At 43.2% G+C, this 22,055-nt stretch overlaps 1 protein-coding gene across 20 annotated transcripts in view; it reads right to left on the minus strand.

The window, feature by feature from the left end:
- The window catches only part of KIAA1217 (KIAA1217 ortholog), a 324,087-nt gene that overhangs the window by 188,450 nt on the left and 113,582 nt on the right, over window positions 1-22,055 (minus strand). The window lies entirely within an intron of this gene.

Raw genomic sequence — 22,055 nt, forward strand, 5'->3', positions numbered from 1 at the left:
TATCTACATATATTTTATGCCTTCATGATGTACCTCTTTCTTAATTTGGGGGGATATTTCTAGGCTATGCGGTTCATTTGCAAGTTTTTTTCAAACTGTTGCAAATCTCAAAAAATTTTTCCAATATATTTATTGTAAACAATCCATGTATAAGTGGACCCACGCAGTTCAAACCCATGCTGCTCCTGGGTCAACCGTAAGCTTAAAATGTAGGATGAAGCCTGAGGATTCTGAAGGATAAACACACAAATAAAAAAGGCTGCAACATGTCACAGAAAGAGTTCAGGGTAGAAATCTGAAGAATTTCTAATTAACTAAGAATCTTAAGAATTTCTAACTAAAAATCCTAAGTAATTCTGTAGTGAATTTTGGACAGTGATTGGGAATACAACTTTTGTTTTCTTTTGCAAAGAAAACTGGGCTGGAGCCTCCGTTTCAGCACTTAATATCTGTGAGACTTTGGGCCATGTACCTTGGAAATGCTACCTTCCGTGGTCATGTGTAGCTTCCTCATCCATGAGATAATAGAAATATTAATAATAAGACTTAAATTACAGTTTATTGTATGAAATAAGATAACTTATGAAAAATGCTAACCCCAGGGCCTAGCATACAATAAGGCAGCACCTGACTTAATAAGAGCCTGATAAATAATAGGACTGCCACGGCTCTTACCCAGTATGTGGCCAGGGGAGGTGTCTTAACCCCTCTGTGCGCGTGTTCCCATGAGTCAAATGGTGGGAAGGAGTCTGCTTTAAAGAAAAACAAAACCCAAATAAACTTAGTATACTTATGCATACAATGGAGTCTTCAAAGTAGTGGGTTTGCAGGGTCACACAGTTTTTTCTATGACCTTGCCATTGTCTGCAGAAACAGACTGTGAAGGAAGGAGGCAAACCTGCCACATGCAGGGCAGACATTCAGCCAGTTCTCCCTGGAGCTGTACCACCATGTTTTTGTTTTCTAACGTCTTCAGTGGAGTCTAGTTGCTTTACAATGGTGTGTTGGCTTCTGCTGCATAACAGTGAATCTGCCACCACCGTGGTTTATGGTCACTTCTCCCATAGGACAGCCTGTGCCACAGCGACTCTCAGTCTTCCGAAGACTAACCCTGGTCGTACGTCTTCCGTTTGGTGTCTCGATCTCCACCCTTCCCACCTCCTAGAGCAGGAGCCTTAAGTGACGCAATAGATCTATGAGGGATTTGAAAGAGCCGAGTCTCGTGGAAATGAAAGGTGTCTGTAGGATAACAAACGCTGCGGGGAGCTATTTATAAGGCTGACTGGTGTCTCGTGAACAGATCTCCGGGTCCCTTCCTGACCCTCCACGTTCCCACATGACAAACAGGGAAATGGAAGTCAGCTGACTTGGAAATATGCCTGCCAGGTGCAGAGCATTTGGGAAGAGTTAACCCGGGTCACCTCCACAAGGGTGACAGGTGTCCTCCCACTGGGGGCAGCCTACGGCCACCAGGATGACCGGCTCCTCGAGAACCCTGCTGACTTTTCCTCCGCAGCATGAATGCCACCGGATACACGAGATATTTTACTTACTTGGTGGTTTCTTGTCTGTCTCCCCGGTGCCCCCCCTGCCCCACACACGAGTGTAACCACCACGAAGGCAGGGTGTCTCCAGGGCTCAGACTTCCCTTCTAGAATGAATGGATGGAAGGCTGGAGGAGAGGAGGCGGTGGCCTCTGGGAGCCTGGGCTTCCTGCAGCCTCTTGGCTTGAGGGCTTCCCCCTGGACCCAATGACCTCGCTGGGTGTGAGTTCAGATGCGTGCCCGAGGGGCCGTGCCTACAGCCGTCAGGTGGGCGAGCTCGGCCGTACTCACGCCAGCCTCTCCAGCCACCGCTGCTTCGTGCCCCGCCAGAGCATTCGTGCCCCGCCAGAGCATTCCAGCCCGTCACCCCGACCCCCCACCCCCCGTGCTCTTGTGCTCCTCGGCTGCTCTCACAACCTTCTCGAAAGGAGGAAAATCTCCATCTGATGCGGAATTTCTGTTGGGCAGGGTTTCTCTTCCATTTTCACCAAAACCCTCTTCCCCTGGAACACGAAGCTCAAGTTAATCAAAAACTACTCCAAACCCCTCAAGAAGAAAAAGACCTTCCAAACCGGAAGTTTCCATTTCTCCCTCATTACACAAAGGCTTTGCAATCCATTCCACCCTTGCTTTAATAGCGGCCAGTCCGGGAAAGTGCTGCAGAAGCCGCAGCTTTGTGCTTTGTGCCCGAATGGCAGGTGCCAGTTAACACTTGCCTCAGCCGTGATCTGACTGGACCGTGCCTTGGGAGTAGCCTTCTCGGGCTCGAGACCTGACAAAAGATAAGAACTTTCGGGGCTGGGGGGAGGGATAAATCAGAAGCTTGGGATGAACATATACACACTACTCTATTTAAGGTAGAAAACCAACGAGGACCTGCCGTCGAGCACAGGGAACTCTAGTCAATACTCTGTGACAAGCTATATGAGAAAAGAATCTAAAAAAGAATGAATATATGTGTATGTATAACTGAATCACTTTGCTGTACACCTGAAACTGACACAACATTGTAAATCAAGTATACTCCAAGACAAATTTAAAAATTAAAAAAATTTTTAAAACCTTATCGAAATTAAAAAAAAAAAGAATTTTCATAGGGTGGAGAGGTAAGAGAATTTAATTTTAATAGGGAGGGGAGGTGGGTTAAGAAACGGGTCATTTACTGAGGCCAGTTGGGAATGCAATTCTAATTCCCCTTTTTCTCCCACAGAAAACAGACACAGAGTCTGGAATCTCTCAGATCCCCAAACCTGCATCAGAAGTGTGCCGATTCACACCTCCCCAGGCGCTGGCATCCGCACCGCCCTGAGACTCTTGTCTTCCTTGACCTATAGCGAGCAGAGGCTGGCCTTTCCACACACATCTACTCTGGAAGATTCCAGGATGGCTGGCAGAACTACCCAGGGGGGTCCTGCACACTGTGTGAGGCGGGGGCGTGACTCAGTGGTCCAGAAAGCACTGGGCGGAGGGTAGGAGACGCCCACGCAACGTAAGGTAGCATCAGCCTGGTCCTCGACGGCCTTACGTGTAAAGCACAGAGTCAACCTCTACGGCAGATCTTAGCTCTAGACGCAACTGCCCCTCAACACCCTTGTCACACCACAGAGCCCCTCACAAGTCATTCCCAAGGAAGGCTTATTAGCAAGTTGGGCCAGAGCTGCAAGTGCTCAGCTCCAAGGCTCCACATGCAGGTGGGAAGAACCTGGAGTCAGAAGGTCCTGGGTTCGAGACCAAGGTTCTGCCCTCATTAACTCTTTTAGTTTGAAGGAGTGATTTAACCCGACGTTAGGTTTTGTATGGGGCGCATTAAACCAACCGAGTCTCCCTTTCCACATCTGCAAAACGGCAACAGCCATGCTGCAGACCTCACAAGGTCACCAAGAAGCACGAATGAGGTAAAGCAGACAAAAGCACTGCTAACTGTAAAGCTCTAAAAATAATAAAGCAGCGGTGTTACGGTTAAAGAGAAGGGGCTTGAGGCAGGCACACAGAAAAGAGCTGCTAAAATGTTTTGCTGCTCAAGCACGAGGTTCGGCTATGCCTATGCCCATCCCAGCTGGCTCTGCGGCAGGGACACAGGACCTTCAACGCGCAGCTTCAATTCACGAGCAGATGGAAATCAAGGCGGCGGATGTCAGCACTCCCATCCCCAGCTGGGGGCCTGGGCCGCGATGTGAGGCTTGCTGTCTTGAGGTCCCGAGACCCATCTTCCCGTGGAGCTGCAACCCTTCCCGACCCCAACCTAACTCCTGGTTGGATCTCCCGTTCTCTGCAGCCGCGGGTGTGTGGAGCCCTGTGGATGGGGCTTGGCCAACCTTCCTAACCCAGCCCACACTACTGAGAGCTCAGTGCTGGCCTCTGGCCTCATTTCCCAGCTTCTGGCCTATTATTCTCCAGAGACAGCCCAAATACATTTTAGGGGCTGAAAATTATTGTGAAAACAAATAAGCTTTTACTGGGAGAAAAATCCCTTCTTCTACAAATACTCTTCTTGACAGTTCCATTTCACTGCTAAGAGCAAACAAATAAGAGAGGGATGCCATTTCTTCAATTCAAAAGTGGATTACTGTTACTTAAATAGACAAGGAACACAGGCTATGATCAATAGCTGGTTTGTGTGATCAAACGTCTTCATGATAGTAAATACGACATGATCGAGGCCATAATTACAAATTAGTTTTTTTTTTTTTTTTTTTTTGCGGTACGCGGGCCTCTCCCTGCTGTGGCCGCTCCCGTTGCGGAGCACAGGCTCCGGACGCGCAGGCTCAGCGGCCATGGCTCACGGGCCCAGCCGCTCCGCGGCATGCGGGATCCTCCCGGACCGGGGTACAAACCCGCGTCCCCTGCATCGGCAGGCGGACTCTCAACCACTGCGCCACTAGGGAAGCCCATACAAATTAGTATTTTTAACATTGCAATTAAGGTAAATAACCCATGGAGACACAAAAACACCACCGCCACCACCACCACCAAAACCCCCAGCTGCAGCTCTCTAGTACGACTTTGAGGTTACAGGTGTAGAGTTCATACACTCTTCTAGGTGGGTGAATACTACTGGCTGTCACTTTAAATATCCAGTCAAATTGCTACTCATAAAACAATCTTTTGGAACAGAAGGTTGGATCCTAGCAGTTCTTCTTGAGGAAGTTTAATACGCGCTCCTCTAATTACAATGAATTAAAATAGAATGTGTGCACATAACAATTCAACTCTAAACAGGCTTTCCTAACTGCTTGGAAACAGCAGAAGTAAAAAGTTGAAAACAGGCTCTAAGTGCACAAACAGCCTGTAGCCTTACACTGAAAAACTGACAGACTGTCCTCGGAAGAGAGGACAGAGCCCTTCAGCAAAACCAGAAGTCGTAGAACTCCTACTTATCATGGTAAATATGGGATTTTGTGAGCTGGGCTGCAGCCACAGTTCACAATCAGCAGGACACTGGGTGGTGCCGTTAAAAAGCTTTCAAAAAACTCATTTAAGAAGATTACCAACTACCCTTCTAGAACTAGGGCACAAAAACCTTAATGCAGAACTCCTCTGACGCTCCTCCCATCCAAGCTTCACAGAAATACGTTGAAAATATATGTTGGAACAAACCCGATGAGGAATGTGTTCAAAGAGAAAGAAAAACAGAAATTGCGACTTACAAACAAACTACAGAGCTACTGTAAAGGTGGTTTTCACCATCAATAAGCTCCAAATGGGTCACAGGCACTTCCATGTGGACCATCTGCTTGGGGTGCCCCACCTCCTGTCCTTGAGAACACTGGGCAGGTGCAATGCTAGAATGTTAACACCACAGGGTGAAGTGGCCTTCTCTTCCCTCCTCTGAAGGAGGTCCGGTTTGGCAGCTCTGAGGTGCAGTAAAGGGGAGCAAAGAGGAAACCACATCACCGAGATGAGTACTCCTCACTGGTCTGAAGACCTCCTGTGTGCAAATGTCTCTCCTCTTCTGCCAGGAAGACCCACGAGGCTGCCATGGGTCTGAGGCTGCCGTGGGTCTTAGGCTGCTGTGTAGGCACACGCGGTCATTCTAGGGCTCACGGGGAGGCCTCAACATCATTTTCACCCTCCAGCACTCCCTGGAGAATCCCAAGAAATTGGCCAGCCACCATTCTCCCCTCCCCCAAATCCCTGCCAAGTCACACTCCCTCCATGGGTTTGCACCCCCAGGCAGGAGGGTTTAGGATAAAGTTGGGAAGGTCACTCACAATTTTCAGACTATTTGCTCCGTGGTATTTCAATTCTTAGCCCAAGATGTCTGGCATGGAATCACCCTCTTTTTGACCCCCTGGCCTCTCTCATAATTTACCAAGTATCACGATGGCCTTCTACTTCCTTCACGAAGTTAATAAATCCCACTTGCATAGCATCAACTAAAGCGCAGTGGCAGTTCCTTTGCCTCTGGGTACAGCTACTCACTCTTTCAAGGCAAGACTGCAGAGCAAGAAAAACCTTGACTCTCCATTTACTTCGATTGACACTGACCTTCTCAACATAGGGCTGATTCTGAAATGCGACTGAAGAGCTTTAAAATCCAGAGCAGAGGACAGAGTTTAAGCAGATAAAGCATTTGATTCGTTGGCAATTAAAAAAAAAAAGATTATATTTTTAAGGGAATGGTGGGGCTCTGGCCACCATAATCTACAAGAGGCAGATCAGCGCCCATTTATGAGAAGAGTAAAGCATAGTTTTTAAGTTTTACTTAAAATATACACCACACCTTGCAATTAATTGCATGTAGTGCAGAACTATTATGTGACCCATGATTGTTCCATGTGGAACACTGGAAAGAAGGGAGACTTTCTATGGACTCAATCACTCTTTAAAGATTATCTTGGGACTTCCCTGGTGGTGTAGTGGTTAAGAATCCGCCTGCCAATGCAGGGGACACGGGTTTGAGCCCTGGTCGGGGAAGATCCCACATGCCGCGGAGCAACTAAGCCCGTGAGCTACAACTACTGAGCCCGTGTGCCACAACTACTGAAGCCCATGCTCCACAACAAGAGAAGCCACAGCAATGAGAAGACTGTGCACCACAACGAAGAGTAGCCCCTGCTTGCCGCAACTGGAGAAAGCCCACGCGCGGCGACGAAGATCCAACGCAGCCAAAAATAAATAAATAAATAAATTTATTTTTAAAAAAAGATTATCTTGGTGAGCCACCCTCCCCCCCATTCATCATGCAGATCTTTGATCAGCTGAAAAGATTTACGATGAAGTGGAATCCGATGTTCAGCCCTGTTGCAGAGTTGTCTGCTCACTTCTTCCCTACTCCAGCGTTGGCTCAGAGGGGGAAGGCAGGCTTCCATTGGGCATACAGAGCTGTCATGCTGATAGGCAGCCCTTGCCACCCAGGAACAAGGGAAAACAGCCCCGCTGGGCAAGTGATCCATCCCAAGGGTGTCTGGAAGGCTCATTCCTGACACAGAGCTGCATTACACCCCCAGGCAGGAGAACACAGCTCTTCCCCATTGTGCCACCATCCACCAGTGTATATGGACCCTTGTCCTGTCCATCAACCACAAGGGTAGGGTCTGCCCTACGAGCAGGCAGGATAGTAGCTTGTGGATGGGATGCGAGAGGAGGAGGGTGATTTCGTGGGCACTAAGGAACCATCATCTTGTTCCAGGAATGCCCCACCAACCTGCCGGCAGAACCCTGCAGATCCCTAGCCCAGCTAAGCAGGGGCTTTGGACTCCATCACTAAAAGCACAAGATACCGCTGGGAGAGAAACGACAGCAGCCTTATCAGATAGTTAGAATTAGTATCAGTAATTCAGGAGAGCCTTTCTTGAGAGGAGATTTTGGTAAGGGGCGGGAAACGGGATCCAGAAATGAAATCACTTGTGCAAAGGCAACTATTCCTTTCTTCATTGTTTGTCATGAGTTCACGAGCCTAGACCCAAGGTGGGAAAAAGTCCAGTATTCTCACGGGCTCTCCATCTCCCCGTCTCCTACAGGACGAATCTCCCCATCTTACACTGGGCAACAGGGTCAGACTGTGGCTGAGACTGTTAGCATCCCTCTCCTGCCAGCAGTGGCAGAGCACAGCTTCAACCCCCGCATATGGTGAATGATCAAATGAAGACATGAATGATGCTGACCTTGGACTGTGCTGTGAAGGGCAGAGTTACAGACACCGGCAGGAGCTCCAGAAAACAATGAAGCCCAGGGCAGGGAAGAAAATGAGGACTCTTAGACAGGAAGGAAGGAAGCCAGCTAGAAATCTTCGAAGGGTTAGATTCCAAAAATCTATTTACAAACCATATATTCACTCTTCCAAAAAACAGCAGTTGAAATATATGGCCCATTAAGGTCTCATCAACCATAAACATCACATATCTACTGTTAGCTAGCTCCAATGAATGTAGGAGGATGGGATTTGGAAACCAGCTGTTTTATGAAATTTCTTTTGGTTCTAACACTTAATTAACCTCATGCTAACAAGACTAAACCTGAGGCGCATTAATGCACTACAGAGGAAATCCACATCCTGATTCAAGGTCAACTCTTAATGGGTTAAAAAAAAAATTTACTGTGTCCCTCCAGAGATGTCAAAAATTAAATAATGGAAACAGAGTTTCCTTGATTCTTCTCTGAAGGAGAGTTTTTCTTAATTACTGGTGTTTTATGGTCGTCTTGGGTAGTCTGAACTGATCGTGAAAACACATCGAAAGTATGTAGTCCATAAAAAGACTTCTTAAAAGTACAAACAGGCAAGACAGGTTTATCAAATAACTGTCTCAGAACCAAAATGCAATAAAAAATTATCTTTACATAGAAGAGAAGTCACACTAACTTTGCTTCGGTTATTTCATGATCTAAATCAGACTGCCTCCCCTCCTTCTCATTTCATAAAGACTACCCCACAGCTGCTACTGGAGTTACACGATATGGAAGATTATTATCCTTCTGAGTTGATGTCATCATTGTTTAGAGGCCAGGTCATAGTTTTTAAAACCAGGAAGCATCTGCAGCGTATAAAATTACTTTCAACTTCTGAAGCTTCTAGGCCTAAAGCCAAAAGGTAATGGGTTACCTCAAAAATATTTTCTTCTCTTTCTTTAACAACAACAACAAAAATATTTGGAGGATAGGGGGTGAGACAAAGCGATGGACACCACGTAACCCAGGGGTGATGAGTAACTACCGATCATGCCTGCTTTTAATCTTCTTATTTTGTGTTACCTGTCTTTTCCTCCAGGATCAGAATTCTTTTCAACGTCAGTCCCCCCAAAGGCCTGTTCTTTAGCGCTCTTTGGGGGAGGGAGGAGGTAAAGGCGTCTGGGCCCACAAGCTTTTCATTACTGCTTAAAGTTCTTTTCTGCTGACCATGATTGCACATGGACTTGCCAACGATCTCTGTTCGGCAGAGAGATTCAATTCTTTTTAAGAAAAATCATTGGGTGCTTTCTTTCACCATGAAACTCTCATAATCGGAAGACGTTCAATGCATCCAGCAAGTGACTCATTTTCCCTTAATGGCTTTCAGATACTGGCATGCCCCTTCCAACGTTTACAATTCCATTACTCCAAGCAGAGGAGGTAACACAGCCTCAGGTTATACGAGGAAGGTGCCACGTCAGTGCGTCTGGTAGAACCAGCTGGCCAGGTGGTGCAGGGGGGTGTTTAAGAAAGGGCACAGGCTTGGAATCAGGCTGTCCGGGATATATACACTGCCTACCAAATAAGTGAGCCTGACTGAGCTTCAGTCTTCTTGTCTGCAAAATGGGAAAGCACCACGTAGCTTATCCAGAGTTTCAGTGAGGAGTAAATGGAATCACTTCTGTGCCTGGCACATGCTCCATGTGCAACAAATACTTTTGCTTTGCTCATTCCAAACAATCCTGCTAGAATACACACAGATCTTAGGGGATCCCCAGGCTGTGGGGGTGGTTTTCAATAGTACACATCGGCTGATTCTGGCGGTCATTTTTCCTTTCAAATGACCAAGGTTACACGTTCTTCACAAAATCTCTAAGTGAATATGTATCTGTTGATAATCAGTGTAAAACCTCCTATAGAAATACTGGAGCCCAGCTTCTTCTGCATGCTTGGGTCTATGCCACGGGAGCTGGAACTTGCCCAGAGCACCATGTACCCTTGCTGGGGCCCCATGTTCCTCCCCAAAGTCATTGGTTTTCATTGAACCCACTGCCCAAGGAATGGGTATGAGACTTTGGTCTGCTTCTTCTTGAGATCTACTCTTAACTTAGATCTTCTGGTTTCCTTATCTACAAGATCCTACAGAACGTGCAAGAGGTGGCTTTCCTGATCATATACGATATTTCTTTTTTCCCCAAGATCTAATTCTTAAGCTCTCACTAATTTTTAATTTTTAAAACATGTAATCACTTCCCTTTATCCTTAGGTAGTTTTTACCAAAAATAAATACAAAATAATTTTAAAAGATCTCTTATGCCCTTATATAAATCATATATATGTATATATGTGTGTGTATATAGATAGATAGATACGCCCTCATATAAATAAGATACACTTAGATAGGTAAATAGAAATACTTATATATTTACATATAATAAGATATATGAATAATATATACTCATATAAATAGAGTATAAAGCAAAGAGCTATCTGCTGTGAGCATATACTCAAGGTCAACATATATGTCCACTTGCTACACTATTCTAAAGCCACTGTATCCACGAGCAATGACAATGCACATGCACTTACACATTTCTAGCTACTTGTGTATATCAAGTTATATAGCAGGAAGTTCCCCCAAAGTTGCATAAAAGTCAAACAAATATTAATGGAATTATAGTTTTCATTTCTTAACTAGTTAATTATTAGGACTATACCAATGCTTTTATTTTCATTTGTAATTTATCTTCAGTTAAATTTTCACCATTTAGCGTACGGCTGTAAAATAACTTGAGTCTAGTATGTCAATATTGAAATGAACTAGAGTAACTTCTCTTTTAGAAGTAACTTTATTGGTAATCCTTTCAGGATAAGAATAATCATACCCTAAGTTCACTGGGTGAGTAATTACCTCTTAGTTGTATAGCAGTGTTCCCCAGGTCAAGGAATGATCTGTGAACGGCATATACACAGGGATCCTATCCTGTTTATTCACCTCAAAACTCAGCATTTCTTCACAAAACCGACAAGGAAATTGAGTATCTTTCTGTGTATGTGCATGCTTTGTACTTTGGGTTTTGTTTCTTTTTTTAAAATTAGTACTCTCTCTTTTATCCTATTACATTTTTTTCATTCTCCCTCCCCCCATGCTAATAGAGGAATACCCAGCTATGAAAACAAAATGTCTTAAAAACAAAAATTGTGATGTAAAAGTTTATGGCTTTTTCCACGGCATAACCTGGATCATTAATCTCCCGCTCACCCAGTGCCAAGAGTGGTCAAAGCTGGCACGTATGTAAAAAATAAATGTACCAAGTTTCCAAGTCTTTCTTCCTCTGAGAAATGTGAGGAAAGAGTTGAGTAAGACAAGTACTCCAGGGCAGAGGATGTGAAATAATCTAAACGGCTCCCCTTCCTCCCATTTTCCAGACCTCTGAGTGTTTATCTGGTGGAGCCTTCAAGAGAGTCTGGTGAGAAAGACCACGTACTGTGTCTTTGAGGAAATAAATCCATATCTCAAGCTTCGAGGTCTGAAAATGTCCACGGAAAACACACCTTTCTGGATGCCAGGTAGAGGGAAATCAATTTAAGAAAGTAAACATCTCTCACCAAGTGGCTGCCACTTTTGTCCTTCGACTTCTCTTGTGGATCCCGCGGCTGCCTGAACTTGAAATGGGGGAGACTTGAAGTTTCAAGACCAGTGAGCGATTGCTGTAATTTATTTATTTATTTATTTATTTATTTTTTTGCGGTACGCGGGCCTCTCACTGCTGTGGCCTCTCCCGTTGCGGAGCACAGGCTCCAGACGCGCAGGCTCAGCGGCCACGGCTCATGGGCCCAGCCGCTCCGCGGCATGTGGGATCTTCCCGGACCAGCAAAGAACCCGTGTCCCCTGCATCGGCAGGCGGACTCTCAACCACTGCGCCACCAGGGAAGCCCTGCTGTAATTTATTTTTAAAGCAATCATCTGGACTCCTATTCTGTGCCTGAGCACTTACTAAGCCATCTCACACTTACTGACAACAGTAAAAGTCTAACCGGGAAGTCCCTTCAGATTCTAAAACTTTTCAATTCAGACATATGCACATGGGGAATAGTAGTGTGGGTATATTTTACTAATTAAAAATGAAAAAAACCTGAATGCCCATTGACACATAAATGGACAAAATGTGGTCTATACATAAAATGGAATATTATTCGGCCTTAGAAAGAAGGAAATGCCGAAACTTGCTACAATATAGATGAACCTTGAGGACATTATGCTCAGTGAAATAAAAGCCAGTAAAAAAAGACAAATACTCTATGATTCCACTTATGTAAGGTACTTAGAGTAGTCAGTTCACAGAGACAGAAAGTAGAATGGATGGCCAAGAGGCACATGAAAAGATGCTCAACATCACTAATCATTAGAGAAACGCAAATCAAAGCTACAATGAGGTATCACCTCACCGGTCAGAATGGCCATCATCAAAAAATCTACAAGACAACAGAAACTAACACACCATTGAAAAACAATTATACTCCAATAAAGATGTTAAAAAAATCTACAAATAATAAATGCTGGAGAGGGTGTGGAGAAAGGGAACCCTCCTACACTGTTGGTGGGAATGTAAATTGGTACAACCATTATGGAGAACAGTATGGAGGTTCCTTAAAAAACTAAAAATAGAGCTACCTTATGATCCAGCAATCCCACTCCTGGGCATATATCTGAAGAAAAGCATAATTCAAAAAGATACATGCACTCGCATGTTCACTGCAGCACTGTTTACAATAGCCAGGACATGGGAGCAACCTACACGTCCATCGACAGAGGAATGAATGGATAAAGAAGATGTGGTACATGTATACAATGGAATATTAGTCATAAAAGGGAACGAAATAATGCCATTTGCAGCAACATGGATGGACCTATAGACTGTCATACTGAGTGACGTAAGTCAGACAAAGACAAATATATGATATCACTTATATGTGGAATCAAAAAAAATGGTACAAATGAACTTATTTACAAAACAGAAATAGAGTCACAGATGTAAAAAACAAACTTATGGTTACCGGGGGGGAAAGAAGGGGGGGATAAATTGGGAGATTGGGATTGACATGTACACACTACCATATATAAAGTAGATAACTAACAAGGACCTGCTGTCTAGCACAGGGAACTCTTCTCAATACTCTGTAACGGCCTATATGGGAAAAGAATCTAAAAAAGAGTGGATATATGTATACGTATAACTGATTCACTTTGCTGTACAGCAGAAACTAACGCAACGGTGTAGATCAACAATAAAAAAAAAAAAAAGAAAGAAAGTAGAATGGTGGTTGCCAGGGGCTGGGGAAGGGGTCTGGGAAGCTGTTGTTTAAAAGGTATAGTGTTTCAGTTTTACAAGATGAAAAGGTTTCAGAGATTAGCTGCATAACACTGTAAATATACTTAACACTACTGAACTGTACACTTAAAAATGGTTAAGATGGTAAAAATTTTGTGTTATGTGTATTTTACCACAATTAAGTATTTAAAAAATAATAAAATCCTGTCAACTGTCAAAATAAATAAAATGAGAGAGAGAAAAAAAGTGAACAAGGAAGAGTAACCTCTAGCCAGGGTTCTCTACAAAGTATCTAGATATATAAGGAGGGCTGAAATGGTAAATTATTCCTAGCACATCATTTGTGATGCGGGAGCGAGTCCTTGCCTGTGTGTTCAGTGAAAGCTAAGTCTTACCTTAAGGGCTCGCTCCAGAGGGACATGGCTCTGGACCCAATCAAGTTCGAATGAAGATCTTGGCTACATTTCATTTGGCCTGATGGTCCCTTTGGTATTTCCCCAATCTTTTGATTCCTTGAGATATTTAACCATGCTCTTACCCCAAATGCTGGACTATGTACGGATGCCCTTTGGATAGGCTCGCTGAGGTAAGACACTGCTCAGTCTACGCGGCCCTTCTTATTCGAGGTGAGTGTGATGTGCAGGCAAATACTGTCGTATTGGTACCAAGTGGGCAGTTCCATGCTGGGTTGAGGGGAACTCAAGCCAAGCGCTACAACTGTCTCTCAAGTACCATCTGCCATAGCTTTTCACTGACCCTTCTTATGTACCGAAGGAAGACACAGGTGTTCATTTTCAGTGCAAATTGTCGGTGAAGAAATCACTATGCTTGGTGTCTCGCCCACACTGCTTCTCTGACTGGGGTCTGGGACTAATAAGTACCCATGTTTGTTTAATCGAAAAGAAGCAATCAAACTGCCTGTTCAGATTAAGATGGATCTACCGCCTGGACAGTTGATATGGGATTCTCGGAGATCGTCTGCAGGGCCGATTCTGAGATAAGAACAGTTCTTTATTGTAGCAACTCTTTGAATCCACCGTCTGTTTTAACTCAAAGTAGGATCCAAGACACAAATCCTACCATTAAACATATGGAAGACAGACAGAAAGAAATCTCATTTATTTTCTCTCCACATAAATGGTAAGGTCTCTCCTTTGAACTGTAACATGTACAAATAAGGAGATTTTAAAGCAGGGACTGTTCTCTGACCACGTTTAAGCACAGATCTGTGTAAAATAAAAAGTGAAAAATTATATTCCTACTATTAAAAGTTCATCCTCTTTTAGAAAATACTTAATTAGCTCAGGGGGAAAAAGATCCTTCGCTACTCACATTATTAAGTAAAGGAAAGCGTTAGGTTTCCACATTCCCCAACCATAAGATCAGAACTGACTCTTGGAATCTACCCCAAAACCTCAACTTCCTGCTCTGCAAGATTTACCTCGGAGAGTGAAGAGGTCCCAAACGTTGCCAAAAACGACCTTTAAATGAAATCAATCAGATCAAGGAAACCCATAACTCTATTTGATATGCCACATACTAAAAGACATGGCACAGAAACACTAATACTTTCCTGGCTGATCTACAAATGTGCAAATAGATACAGTAATGTCTTATTTACGGAACATTGCCACAGAAGTGAGATTTCCAGATAAGATTTTTAAAATATCTTTTTAGATGCTATTTTTTTAAAATCACCTCATTTATTTTTAATTTGGCATACACCCAATCTTTCTAAGCTTTGTATCATGGCAAAAGTTAATTCTTTTTTGGATGATACGACGTCGGCATGAACGTTAGTTCTGATGTTACTAGAGACAATTGAAAACAGAGGTCCCTTCAATAAGTAGCCTCAAAACGGGGTGCCTATGAGTGGAGCAGAACAGTGGCTAACCTTCCCCTTGCTTGACTCATATCTGAAACTACTGCAACTCAAACATACTGGCATTGGAGAAGGAAAAAAAAAAAGTAGTTCAATGGAACCAAACCGAGCTCAGGAACAGACTCAGAAACAAGCAGAATCTGGCTCTCACAAGGTGGTATTTCGAATCAGCGGGGAAAAGATTAACTATACAGCCAGGGGTAGTGGCGCCACTGATTAGCCACTTGGAAAAAGAAATCAGGCTGGATGCCCATCAAACTCCTTACCTCAAAAACAAACTTCAGAAGGGTCAAATATTACAACCTAGGAAAGACTCTAAAGAAAATACAATAAAATAATAAAACACAAACAATTTTTAATATGTAATATCTCAACAGGGGTGCCCTTTCTAAAAACACAACTCTAAAGGCAGACGTATGAAGGAAAAGATCTCTAAATGTGATTACACGCAATTTTTAAATTTCTAGGGAAAAAAATTTCCGCCAACAAAATCCAAAGACAGACTGGAAAACTATTTGCAACAAGTATGACAGAAAGTTAATTCCTTAGTTTATGACTCCGTCTTGCAAATCAATGTAGAGTCATCATCCAATTAAAAATGAGCAAAACCACAAACTGAAACCTTATACACACACACAAATCAACTAATTAATAGGAAAATCAACCTCAACATCATTTATTTTAAAAAGATAAATCAAAACGAGTGTCTTTTTTTTTTTCACTTATTAGATTTGAAGAATTTTTAAAAATTTGATACCCAGGGTGGCAACAATAGGGAAAGCAGCATCCTTATATGTTGCAGGGATATCTAAGTTGGTTCAAACTTTCTGGTAAAATCTGTGCATGTTTTGGTCAATTCCACTTTTAGAAATTTACCCTATAGAGCAGCTGGGGGAAAAGACTTAGATACATGGACAGAATGAGAGCGGTGACCAAAACGCAGGTGTTGCAGGCTGAGAGAGGTCGAAACAAAGAAATGATCATTGATCTAAAATTACGATACTCTATACAGGATACTGATTTAATATTATGAGAATCTATACAGTAGTAAACAATCTAGACATTAAAGCATAAGTTGATTCTGTATAACCTGATGCGGTCATACAGAAGATCTTCGTATGTGGTCGTATCTCGAAGATGCACCATTAAGAAGCAAAGTATAGAACAACTGTATATAATTTATATAAATGTAAAAAGAAGCTATGCATGTATCTACTGGGACATACATGTACCATCGTTAGAAAGGATCCAACAAGAAATTATTAACAATGGTTACTTTTGGATAGAGGGACTGAGAATTGAGGGTAGAAGCTTTTAATCTGTGGGTGTATGCATGGGCTTCAGGTATGATTTGAAGATTTTACCATGTACTTATGTTACATTTAATTTAAAAAATTAGCCTTCTTTCTGCTGTCATAGTCTTCTACGAAATTGGGCAAGTATATAAGGTAGGTGGCTGTCTCTCTAATTGAAATGTTTAGGTGTAGGGACAATCATTTTCTCCACATCTGAATTTATGGCTATATTCCAGATGTTTGTGACTGCTGTTCTCTGTGCTGGTGACCCTGTACACATCTGAACACAGAGCTCAGCGGCTACCCTCAGGTCTACAGCGGATGGTGTTTCTCAAAAACAAGCTGACTTCCTGCAAAGGCCACAGGGCTATGCCCTGAAGCATAATTTCATGCTCGTAATAACAGTCTGGTAGACTTCCTTAAATTTTAATTATTTGTCCAAGATCTGTATATCGGCACTCCTTTCAAGCAACATTAATTATTATAAAGGGCAATCTTCTAGGAACAAAGAAGAATATTTTTACTCTATGCAACTGTCTTTAGTTCAGAGTCCCAGAATGTTGACACTAAAAGGAATTTTCGAGGCCATCCAGTTCAACCCACATGTTGAAGAGACTAGAACCAAAGTTAAATGCCTCGTCTGAAGTCACCAGTTAGCAACTGGCAGAGCCAGTGGGAAATCCTTGATCTCCCGAATGCCAGTTTTGTGCTTTTTTGCTCTAAAAACCATATTGAGGAAATCTAAACTACAGCCTCAGTTCATAAAAATAAATATTAAAAGAGCCACAGGAAGGCTTCCCTGGTGGCGCAGTGGTTGGGAGTCCGCCTGCCGATGTAGGGGACGTGGGTTCGTGCCCCGGTCCGGGAAGATCCCACATGCCGCGGAGCGGCTGGGCCCGTGAGCCATGGCCGCTGAGCCTGTGCGTCTGGAGCCTGTGCTCCGCAACGGGAGAGGCCACAACAGTGAGAGGCCCGTGTACCGCAAAAAAAAAGAGCCACAGGATATGACATAGAGTATGAAAGGAAATATACTTTGTTTTCCTGATTCAATTTCCTACAGTTTTCCCAGGAGTGTTGGGTTCAGATAAGGGAGAATCTATACTTATCTAGAAGTGGAAGTAATGAGATAAACATCGAGTCTCCACTGAAAAGGAAAGCAAAAGGAGAACTCAACTCCGCATAGTGACTTAAATACAATTTAAATAAAAACAACTTTGCGAAGTCTCCTTTTCAGGAAGAGAGGAATAGGAATCATCTTGGCATGACAATCTTCCAAGTGACCTCCTGACCGTCACCTCAACAGGGGTTTAATAAAGATTTTGCCTACATGCAGAAGACATGAAAAAGGGAATCCTATTCCATACAATGACAGAATGCTTCTAGAAAGAAAGAATAAGTTCATTTGCAAGCTGGGACCCTGAGTCCCACGGTAGCCCAGGAAGAATGCATTTCTTGGTTTTCCTTTTGCGCAATGATGGCTGCTTATTTTGACAGGAGTAGGAGAACGATAACAAGCAGCTCTAATCCATACGGACGTGGCATCCTAGTGAGCATAACACAATTATCTACAAGGAAAGAAAGAGCAAAGCAGTCAGAGAACAGGATGTGTATTTTGAGGATTATGTGACAGAGAACTATCTCCACATAACATGTGTCAGACACATTTTCACACACACACAAAGAATATTTCCACCATTAAAAAGCTGGATTGAATGCTGAGTTATTTCTGCTTACTTGAAAATAATGTCCAAGGAAATCCTATGATTCCTTGTGAGGTGGCTATCACAGAAAAGAACATTCAACTAAATGTGAGATAGTCAACTCAGTGACAGAAGGAAGCCGTCTGGAGAGTTCTTTGGATAGCAGTTTAAGGCCAAAGAAGGCTCCCAGGAGTAGACTTCACCATGAATCAGTCTGTTTGGGTCGGGGAGCCTTGCCTGGCTTCGGCCCCATGATGGGCACCGTGGGGATGGGAGGGGAGAGATGCGAGTTGGGGGAGAATTAGCACAGCATTTGTGGTTGAATTCATGCTCCTCCGGGATAGTGAACAGACCAGGCAGTCCTCCTTCCTACCTGATCCCAAACGGCCTAGAGATCAAGTCCTGATTAGATTCTCCTTTCATTCTATGCAGAACTGCACAGCCTGCAGTAGGACATCATGATACTATCAACCCTTGGAATTAGCGAGACTGACGGACACAGTCTCAACTATGACCCTGTTATCCTGGCAAGCACGGGACAGCAGAGAGAAGACGGCGTCAGAGGACAGGAACGACTCTGTCCCGGGAGACAAACACTGGCTTTGATGGGATACTGCTGTTCTGCAAGCTAGGCTATGTCTCCCATAATTACACCCCCTAAATGTAATCAAATTGTGGAAAATACTAAAAGTCTCAGGCAGACCCGGTGCAGTCTTGGTCTAGAACTTTCTCACTGTGCCATCCTGAGGGAGTTAACCGACCTCTAAGGATCTTCCTTTCCTCTTGCATAAAATAGTGATAATAATACCCATCGGAGAGCTGGGGAGATTAGAATTGAAACACGTATAACGCACATGACCTAGTTCCTGGTGACTGGTACAAGTAGGGCCAAAATTCCTGATTATCGGCTTACCTGTGAGTTTACTAGCTTCCGGACCTAGTAATTCAACAGGTCCATGGAAGGTTGAGGCCAAGCCCCAAACACACTGCTTTGACAGTAAGAAAGCAAATCCTTTACAAAGGATGGCACGGGATTTCTTTACACTTAGAAGGCTGATTTTCTTTAAGTTGGAATTTTAGATTCAGGTAATAACTAATGAACTATATTTGAAGATTTTTTTGAGAGGCCAAAAATTGGGTTGCAATACCCAAAAGGGGAAAAATATATTCAATGACTGAATTGAAGTGTTACAACCCAGAAAAAAACATATTTTCTGTGCCAATAAAGAGATGTATAAAAAGGGATAACATATGTAAGAAAAAGAAGTTAAGAAGAGATGGAGAAGGTATGGGAGAAGAAATGATTATTTGAGAAGCTACTTTGTGTACCTGACTCCCATCAGGGTCTTTCACATATAGTATTTTATTCAGTTCACGCAAACCTGAGAAAAACATGTTTCTTCAATTTATAGATAAGGAAACCAAGCTTGAAAACTTGCTTTAAAAAGCTGGTTCAGGCATAAACCTGGATCTAAATGTGTCACTTGGACTCAAAGTTTTCCTTCTCCATGAAAATAAAATGTATTCTAGAAACATTAGTTTACATTTTTCTAGATGTTGCTCTAAAAGAGTTTCCACATGATTCTGTTAAGATGAAATTACAATTCCTTAAGAGTCATTTGTATTGTAAGAATCAATTCTGTCTAAATTTCAAAGCCACAAGAACCAAGGAAATGAAATGTCTTAAAAATTGACAATCGTTTAAAAGGAACATGTAAAATATATAATTTATATTATGTGAAAAGAAAAGCCATTTCAAACCAGTTTGAGGTTAGACACAGAGGCATATCTTGAGCAGCCAGGTCAAAATTATAAAATAAATATGCTCAACATCTTAAAAACGTGATAGCTGCCTGTCTCTGAAGGATTAAATTCAGCCGAGCTTGAAGGCAATAATTTCATGAGCTTGTTTCCAGAATGTGCACATCCTACAGGACTTGAAGAGTCTGCCAGCCCTCCAGAAGGAAGGGGCCATTCAAGTCATTTGTTTCAGTGCCACTTAGGTGAGACCCCCCAGGACTGGGGGATGTGGGCTAAGAAGGTTGCTGAAGTTCCATAATGGGATGGTAAGTACTCTGAAGGGTACAGCCAAAGGCCTTGAACTTCAGATACCAGAATCACCTGGGAAGGTTCCTGAAGGAATACTTTGACAGAAGAACCTAGAAAATAACCCATAGTGGGACAGAGACTACTCCTCACTTCCGGTGACTCTTATGCCGGATTCAGCATTTCTTGGTTGCCTTCTAGACTTCAAACTCACTTAAGTTAAGTTTAGAAAACACTTTGAGAGATTACAATGTCCAATTCATCGCTGAAACTTGGCAAAAAGTCTAGGAAAAAGGCAAATGCAAAAATGTTAAGTCTGCAGATTAACAAACTGCTATGCGTCCTGCTCCCACAAGGCGAGGTATGCATGAACAGCCCAGCCCAAGATGATAAGCCATAGTCATGGAAGAAACAATGTGTGCACAGCATCCATTTTCCAGACCCCTTTCCAAGCATCAAAATTGCATTCCATCATTATCAGGAAGTCTTTGGTTTCTAGTAAGAAATAGCTTATGAGATGCAGTATATCTTTCAAAAATGCATTACTTATAAATATATTTTTAAATTACTGAATTGAATAAATTAGTATGAAAAATTATAACAAATACAAAACAACATTATGGAATCTCACAGAGTTTGGTCCAGGTGATGACTAACAAATCCCAGGGTTTACAATAGTCTCTGAAGCACTGTTGAAAATGTTGTCAATTACTGGTTGGTTCACTGAGTAATTTTGTTTTCTCGTTTTTTTTAAGATTTTTTTTTTTTGACGTGGATCATTTTTTTTAAAGTCTTTATTGAATTTGTTACAATATTGCTTCTCTTTTGTGTTTTGGCTCTTTGGCTGCGAAGCATGTGGGATCTTAGCTCCCCGACCAGGGATCAAACCTGCACCCCTTGTGTTGGAAGGTGAAGTCTTAAACACTGGACCACCAGGGAAGTCCCTAACTCGGTAATTTTGTAGTAAAAGCTGTGAGAGAATCTGGGTGAGGTGATGCTTACTGTGCTATGTTCTAGAAGAAGCAACTGAGGATACTTATGCTGGGACGGGTGACGTGGGACTTTTTTTTTTTTTTTGCGGTACACGGGCCTCTCGCTGCTGTGGCCTCTCCCGTTGCGGAGCACAGGCTCCGGACGCGTGGGCTCAGCGGCCATGGCTCACGAGCCCAGACGCTCCGCGGCACGTGGGATCTTCCCGGACCGGGGCACGAACCCGCGTCCCCTGCATCGGCAGGCGGACTCTCAACCACTGCGCCACCAGGGAAGCCCAATTGCTCATAATTTCAAAGATCTCTTAGGAGGAGACATACATCCTTCCTCACAACCTTATCTCAAAGTTTAATAAGGGTCACACGTCCTTCCTTTAAATCTATTCGAAACCCTTTATTCAGGTAAGTCTTTGCTCTCTTTGTCATCAGAAGAAATATAAAACATATCACAAATGTACTTTAAAAAAAAGTCCTTCAGATACTTAACATTAATAACTTATCACTCAACATCTTCCACACTGAATTCAAGTTTTGTTTTGCCTGGATGCCTTATTTTTCCTAATTTGTTAACCATCCTTGTGACTCTTTTCAATGTCTTCAACCACTCCTTTTCTTGTAGAGCTAAGACTAGATCCTTGCTTACCCAAGACTAAGACCTGAACTTAGTACAAGGTACTTTGTTACCTGACCTTGAAGGTTGGCCTATTGATTTTGAACTTTACACCCACAAGACCTTCTCTTGAACTATTCTTAGAGGGTAGTTGGCCCAGAAAAAAACAACTTACAGGGCTCAGAAAGAAACCAACTCAACACTGCTCTGGGGAAAAAACAAACCATCAGATAAACTCAAAATGTATGTCTTCTGAGTGTGCATTCAAATCATGATCATCGGGCTTCCCTGGTGGCGCAGTGGTTGAGAGTCCGCCTGGCGATGCAGGGGACGCAGGTTCGTGCCCCGGTCCGGGAAGATCCCCCATGCCGTGGAGCGGCTGGGCCCGTGAGCCATGGCCGCTGAGCCTGCGCGTCCGGAGCCTGTGCTCCGCAACGGGAGAGGCCACAACAGTGAGAGGCCTGCGTACCGCAAAAGAAAAAAAAAAATCATGATCATCATGACCCTTACATATGAAAATGTAAGTATTACCCTTCTGCCCTCACATC

Source organism: Delphinapterus leucas, chromosome 2 (genome assembly GCF_059928025.1).
Source record: "Delphinapterus leucas isolate spDelLeu-1000000601 "Yukka" chromosome 2, BTC_Dleu_Yukka2, whole genome shotgun sequence".
Classification (NCBI taxonomy): Eukaryota; Metazoa; Chordata; class Mammalia; order Artiodactyla; family Monodontidae; genus Delphinapterus; species Delphinapterus leucas.